This window comes from Adiantum capillus-veneris, chromosome 12 (genome assembly GCF_014529385.1).
Source record: "Adiantum capillus-veneris isolate H3 chromosome 12, ASM1452938v2, whole genome shotgun sequence".
Classification (NCBI taxonomy): domain Eukaryota; kingdom Viridiplantae; phylum Streptophyta; class Polypodiopsida; order Polypodiales; family Pteridaceae; genus Adiantum; species Adiantum capillus-veneris.
Window position 1 is genome coordinate 123,122,971 of NC_140942.1, and position 7,652 is coordinate 123,130,622.

General features: G+C 42.1%; 1 pseudogene; it reads left to right on the forward strand.

Annotated features, from left to right (window-relative positions):
- Positions 1–2,917: 2,917 nt before the first annotated feature.
- On the forward strand, positions 2,918–5,927 carry LOC147446451 (putative serine protease EDA2 pseudogene; annotated as a pseudogene).
- The last annotated feature ends 1,725 nt before the right edge of the window (positions 5,928–7,652 follow it).

Below are 7,652 nucleotides of genomic sequence, written 5' to 3' on the forward strand. Positions count from 1 at the left end.
TATCATATACCATTTACACTCAGTTGTTCACTTTCCCTATGTTATTCATCCTCTCCATAGCACAATCTCTTGCTTTGCACACCTATTTGCAAGCTTATATTCCTTTCACTTTCATCTCACGAAACACGATGGCCATAAAGAAAGCAATTGTGGACATCTTAGCAGTATCTCCTAGGCCATTATGACTATTTCTCTCATAGAGACAGAGAGTCAGTAGTTCTCTAGTGCCAAACATACCACGTTCATGAGGTCTTGCAACAATTCTTGGAAGTACAGATTGTCAAAGAAGCCCTACAACACTATCTACTAGAGGATCACACCACCATTGTCAAAGAGACAAAGGCAAGGGCAACAAGAGAAAATATGGTGAGTGCTCTTTTTTGACCACTTGGTGCATGGCATGGACAAAGAAATAGGTGCAAAGATTTCTAGGGGAGATGAAGGATGAGTAGCAACAAGGAAGAAGGTTGCTCAAGGCATAACAATCATGAGGGTGAAAGCGTGGTTTGGTGGTACAAAAAAAGGACCTATTTTACTTCTACCAATGAAAAAGTGGGGACCGGTAAAATTTTTGTAGTTTAGGTCAAAACTTTTCGGACCTTGTATTTTTAGATTCTCCTTTTGAAGATCTATCCACTGATATACAATATGATAGGTAGTGTAAAAGACAAAAAAATGCATGGAATCCTTTGTATCCAAAGGAAATTGCTCTCAACAAATATGATAAGCACCTCTCAAAAAATCCATTTATGGATATGGTTAGATTTATTGATGGAAATCAATGGGATGTGGCATAAACCTTGAGTGATACCCTACACAACCACATCATAGGCATGCTCAAGGGCCAGACGTTTGTTAGTGCAGGGTAAACTTTTAAAATCTTATATCGATGTTAGGGTGTTGGGACTTTGTGGAAGGCTAGAAATACCAAGGATAGGTTTGGAATATCCACTAAGATCCCCAAGAAAAATAGTAGCAACCCATCTAAATGACCATAAAAGAGGTACAAAGGTGAATCTAGCTTCATGCACCATCAAGATAGCAAATGTGGTAGGAGATTTCAAAATATCAAGTCTACACAAGAAGGCTCCATCTTACAGCATCGGTCAACCCAAAAAATCTCGAGTTGTGCATTCCAGATAAACACTTTGGTTAAGGAGGAATCCCAATCAAGGCATTAGGAGGAAGTCACAAAGGAGACAGAGGCTATAGATCGAGGGGAAAATAGAATATATGATAATTGAACCATTGCAATCATTGTCCTTACAGGAAGATGGAGGAAGCAGCTCCACTCCTATAAGGCACTAGCAACTCATCCTCTCCCCTTGGATCCAGGATTCATTTAAGATGAAGCCCCATCTCTATAGTCCCTACCATGATAAAACAATTGCATAGGCTAAATATTCAAGGCAAGGAATGGAGTTTTAAGCATGGTTGAAAATGAATACCTTGAATATAGTCTCTCATAGCCTCAAATCCTTGATTTGCTTATAGTTGCATCGGAACCAACCCGCGGATAAAATTTTGAAAAAGAAGTGAGCACAATGAAAAATAGAGTGCAAGGATGTAGCTAAGCAATTGGCTGTAAAAATAGCTTAAGTGGAGGAACAAGCCCAAACTATTGAGTGATTAGGAGCCTAAGCTACAAAGTGCTCTAGAAGAAAAGGAAACCCTGAAACATTCAACAAAAAGTTTGCTAGGCCGGGTGTATTCTTATAGAAGCATCATGAACCAAGCTATGCAAAGCTTCTTAGCTCAACACTCAAATGGGGCACCTCACTGATGTGGTGGGTTGGAGATGGTTTGCAAGAAAACAGAGCCATGCTTCTATCTCCTTCTAGAAGCATGCTAAGGATTTCCTAGATGAGATGGTATGTGTTGTAACGACAAGCCTCAAACAGCAAGATCAAGTAGGTAGGTCTGAGGAGAAAGAGAAAAAGGAAGAAAGTATTGGTGATAGCAATGAGGGAGAAGGAAAGAGGGATGATGATGAGGAGGAGGAGCATGATGATGATGACCTAGATGATTGTACTCCAAGTGCAACTTGCAAGGGACACAAGTAAAGCAAGACCAACGGAGAAGCCGACATATGAGAATGATAATCCTAGGAAAGAGTTGAATCAAGTATAGGGCCAATCTAGTAAGCTAGCTAGGGGGGACAAGGAAAGGAAAAAGTCTCCATCTAAGGGAAAGCACTATATCTACCATTCTCACATGGAATGTTTGTCTCTCCCGTATCTAATGGAATTTTGCATGCTCACTTCCATTACTTATGCTACGGCTACTCGGTTTTGTGTCATGGTTTTCTAATCAATGTTGAGACTTTAAAGGTCTTGGTAACAGATTGTCTTAATATGGACTTGCCATCTCACCATAGCTAGGAACTAGTGCACATGATTCAATATCAACTGATGGCAATTGCATACACAAGCTTGTGGGACAAGGGACAAGTACTCTAAAGCTTTCAATTGATTGTCGCGTTTCTCAAGCTGCTACATGTTTTTTGGCAATAATATTAAAAGAATGTGTGTTGCGTGAGAGGGTGAGGTCGTTATTAAAAGCAAGCCTGAGGTTTGTGGCCGTGCAATTTGGCTCGAGGGCAATGGCTTGGATCATGCCAAGCGGCCACATCCTGGGGCCTGAATATGAAAAATCGCTTTAGACCAACCAAGTAAATATAAAAATGTGATTTTTTGTTACAAAAACTTTTAGAATGAAATCGTGCAAAACGGAGCATATTGGTGCGGCGGCCGGCTTGTCAGGCGACGCTACCAATACAGGAATCTCTATAGAGAGACTCGCTCACTTCTGCTCAAGGTCAAGCGCTCTCTCTCTCTCTCTCTCTCTCTCTCTCTCTCTCTCTGTGTGTGTGTGTGTGTGTGTGTGTGTGTGTGCGCGCGCGTGGGGAGAAAGAGCCATGGGGCGGGGAGGTGCGGTTGTGCTGGCGGCGCTACTGGCCGTGACGATGGTGGGGGTGGGTTGCCATGGCATGCAGATGCACTACCTCACGTGCAAGCTCAACCAGTCTCAGCTCATGCGGCCCGCCATTCTTCAGCAGGACGGCGGTCCCCTCTGGTTCAACCAAACGCTCGACCATTTCAGCCCTCGGGTACTAACCCCCAAAAATAAAAAAACAAACAAGTGTTATATGTGGCGGGATGTGAATGCCTGTGGCCTGCGGCTTTCGAGTCAGGTGTTGGTTTGGTTTTTTTTTTTTGGGGGGGGGGGGGGGGGGGGATCTTTCAAACTAATGCATTGGAATAGCAGCGGTAGCAGCCCCCTACAGTACTACATTCATTAGCTGGAATCTCATACGATTCCATTTGGTTTGCAAGGCTACCAATCAAAACGGTCGAGGAGAGGAATCTTTCAAACTAATGCAGTGGGACTACTAAGAATACATTTCAATGAAAAATTACATAGAATCACTAGAGATTCACTTATATGCTCCATAAGGTTAGTATGTAAAAATAATTTAGGGAAGGGACACGTGTTGTGCATGGCTGGCATTTGTGTGTGCACAAATGCTATGAAGGGATTCTCTCAGCCTCCCGTCTCTCCTCTCTACATTTGGCGTCTGTGCAAGTGAAAATGCGTTTTCAAGTGTTCGATGTGGCATATATTCACAAGAAGTTTTGGACAGATTCTCACTATAATTCCCACATCATGACTTAACTCAACATCATGAGCCGGCGGTCCCTTGCCCCCAATCGTACCTAGCTGCTCATGATGTTGAGTTAAGTCATAATGTGAGAATTATTGGGGCCGGCAGTCCCCTGCCCCCAATCGTACCTAGCTAGGTATGCAGTGCCTCCTGAGCGGAAGCTCGTGATGTTATGCATTGTATGAAAAACACTGGAAAAAGTTTCCCTTTTAAAATCTCTAAATCTTCTTGTGATATATAGCAACAACTAAAACCGCATGTGATGCTCGAAGGGGAGGTCCATCTACCTAGCAATCAGGAAACCAAGCTGCAAAAGCCTGATGTCAAGCTTTCCAGAATGCTAATACATAAGCTCACCGAGGAAGCACAATTGAAGTTGAAGCTTGGTTAACTTTGATGTAAGCACTTGATGATGGTAGAGGCCATCAGACGGCACACACACACCATATACATGTGCGCAGCTGCACAAGTTATGGGGCTCCTTGTGGGGGATGTGATTCGTGAATGCCTGTGGCCTTTGAGGCCTACGCCTTTCGATTGCAACCAGCTGTGTTTGGTGTTTTTTTTTGGGGAAGAGAGAGAGAGAGAGAGTGAGAGAGCGAGCAGGAATCCATTGCAAGGAAGGCACTAGCTGTTGGCGAAACATGTCTCTCTTGGTGATACTTTGAATGGGAGGAGGATGAGATGGGCAATGTTATCGACTTGTGAGGAGGGATCGTGAGCTAGGTGCAGGTAGAACATGGCTGGAGAAGAATGAGGGAGATGGAGGAGTCATAGAGGCGATGAATCTTTTGATGCACGGGATAGGGCAGAGTTGGGCACAAGACAACAAAGGAATCTTTGGACTCCTTTCATCCACTCTCGTCCCCCCACCGCGCCGGCGGTCCTCTGCCCCCAATCGTACCTAGCAATGCCTCCTTCACAGAAGCTCATGATGTTGAGGAAAGTCACAATGTGAGAATGATTGTGAGAATCTGCCCAAAATTTCTTGTGTATAAGTGATCGCAAATGTCTTTTTTATCGTACAACTCGCTCCTAATAAAAGGAAAACTTTACATTACGGAAAAAAAGTTAAAAGAATAGCTATACTTTTTGCCAAGGACTTGAATGTGAACAGGAAAGCTGCAGTCACTAAGTACCCATGGCAAGGTCAATTGTCTAGCATTGTACCTTTTTAGTTTTTGTTAATACAAATATCCCACATAATGCGGGAATTGCCATTAAGGGAAAAAAAAAAAGATAAAGCTTCAATTTTTCTTTTACTAAGAGAGTGGAAAGAAACTTCACAGCATTGGTTTATGAAAGAGTGTCTAAATTGACTATTAGAATCCAGTCCTCACTATTGAGCACATAGTCCTAGTTCATTTTGCTCTAATTAAATTCATTGTAATTGATGTCATGATGCCAATGACATGATTTTGCAGGACACCCGAACGTTTGAACAACGCTATTATGAGTCAGTTGAATATTTTGATGACCCTGATGGTCCCATTTTTCTAGAAGTATGTGGAGAGTCTGAGTGTGACGGCATATTCGATAGCTTCTACGTGGTAAGTGATTTAATAAAGTGTGAGTTTTTGTTTTCACATATAAAACATAGTGACATAAGATTTAATATTTCACTTAGAATTACACTTGATCTAAAATGATAGAATTGCCACAAAAGAATCTATACTATCTATAATGGGGGGAGGGATTACCGGCCCCCCCTCCTTGCCACACGTCAACAACACCTTCATCCAACGGGTGTGGCCTACAAGTTCGGGCGTGGAGAGAGAGAGAGAGAGAGAGAGAGAGAGAGAGAGAGCCGCCCACACTAGTTAATATAAGATTGTTTATTGTGAAGCAATTACGACAGAAGTTTGGCTAAAACACATGTTAGCTTACAATTTTTGTGAGAATAATAATGCATGCATCCACAATACTATGAAATTATATGCAAAAAATTTTACATTTATTATTGCATGTGAAGAGGGTAGGGGATGGGCTTCAACTTCAAACCTGATTGCATATAGAGTACATTTTAAAGGAAAAGCTAAAGATTTTGTATGTGTCTATATTGATTCAGTTCTTTGATTTAAAATTCTTTTTGTAGCAATTGGCAGAAGAAATGAAAGTTGCATATGTGACTCTTGAGCATCGATATTATGGGCCAAGCATTCCTGGCTCAGATTTAAGTACCAAAAATCTTGCATACCTCACTACAGGGCAAGCTTTATACGACCTTGCAAATTTTCGTAATTACTACCAGGTATGGCTATAAAACTTTAAATTCAAAATAAGTTAACATTACTCTTGTCATAAATCCTTCTCATTATTAACAACAGTAAATTTTTTAATGGAAATCAATTAAGTTTTTGTTGCTATGGTTGAACCTAAACTAATATCACCCCCAATTCATGCACTAAGTGGGGATACATGGCAATATTTGAAAAATTTTAATCTAAAAAAGTCTAAAGTGTATTCACTTCGAAACCTTGAGATTTTTAAGCGAAGCAAAAAATCTCAAGATCCACTCAAAAAATCTCATGATATGAAAAATCATGATATATGACCATAATATATTGTAGAGTACACTAGATTCGCAAAACTCACCTGGCCATTCTAGCTTTTTCCTGCCTCTTTTATTCAGGTTTTGTCATACATCAAGGTTAACGTCTCCACAATTGATTACTGGGAGACCGTTTAGGAAGTTATGCCTACGTGTTACATAATGGGCTTGACCCTGTGGTCTCTACTTCTCCCCCCCCTAAACAAAGGAACAAAAGGGATTACTGGGCAATAGAAGCATGATAAGGCTTCATACGGTTTACATGGGCAATGGTGATTGTACCTTAGCTTTCTCGTTCGAGCCGATATGTATTGGTCCACAAGCGTTGTAAAACCCTATATGGACCTAACCAACGGTGTAGTAGGGATTCACTGAGGCCTTGTCATCGGAATGGGTAATATAGTAGAACTTGGGAGCCTTCTGCATAGGTGATGCCGTGGCGACCTTCGTCATAGGTTTTCTTCTGACGAGCTTGGGCTTGTTGCAGGTTCCGAAGCATAGAGCTACGCAATAGGGGTTGTGAATGTTGTAGGTATATCCACCAATCAATTGCATCTACTTTTGCAGGCGTGAATTGTAGGGTATGTAGATCGGGAGGGAATCGGGGGTCTCTGCCATACAACACTTGGAAGGGGTTGACCCGTGTGGAAGCTTGGACTGATGTATCATAGGCATGTATGGCAAAGGGTAGAACTTGATCTCAATGCTGGTGTAGAGGGTCAACAAAAGCTGCAATTACTTGCTTGATAGTGCGATTGAGACGCTCTGTGAGGCCATTCGTCTGTGGGTGATAAGGGGAGGCCATTCGTCTGTGGGTGATAAGGGGAGGCAAAGAGTTATTGTATGCCTTGGGATTTGGCGAGAATATCCATGACTTCAGCTTTGAATTGCATGCCTTGGTCAGACAACAACTATCATGGACAGCCATGACTGAATATCATCTTTTGTAAAAGAGTGTTGGCAATTATAGAAGCCGTGATATCGGGTATGGCTGCTGCCTCACACCAGCATGTTAAGTCTTCCGTGATTACTAAGATATACCTGTTGTCTATGATAGAATGTGGGAATGGTCCCAGCAAATCCCATCCTACTAGCTCAAATGGTTCATGGACCAAGATAGGGGATAGCAGTCCTGTAATGTTAGGGGGGCTCTTAATGCTTTGACACACTTGACACTGTTGCAAGAATTCAAATAGGGATTGCCGCATGTGTGGCCAATAGTAATGCAGCCGTAGCTTCTGTAAGACCTTATGAAAACCGAGGTGACCAGATAAGGGATGGGCGTGATAGAACTGCATGTAATGAGCTTGCAGGGCCTTCGAGATATAGATGCGTGGCTGATTACTTGGGGAGACATAAAATAGGACATGATTAATAATACAAAACCATTGCTGGTGATCATTCGAAACTGCACTAAGTATCCGCTGAATGATGGTT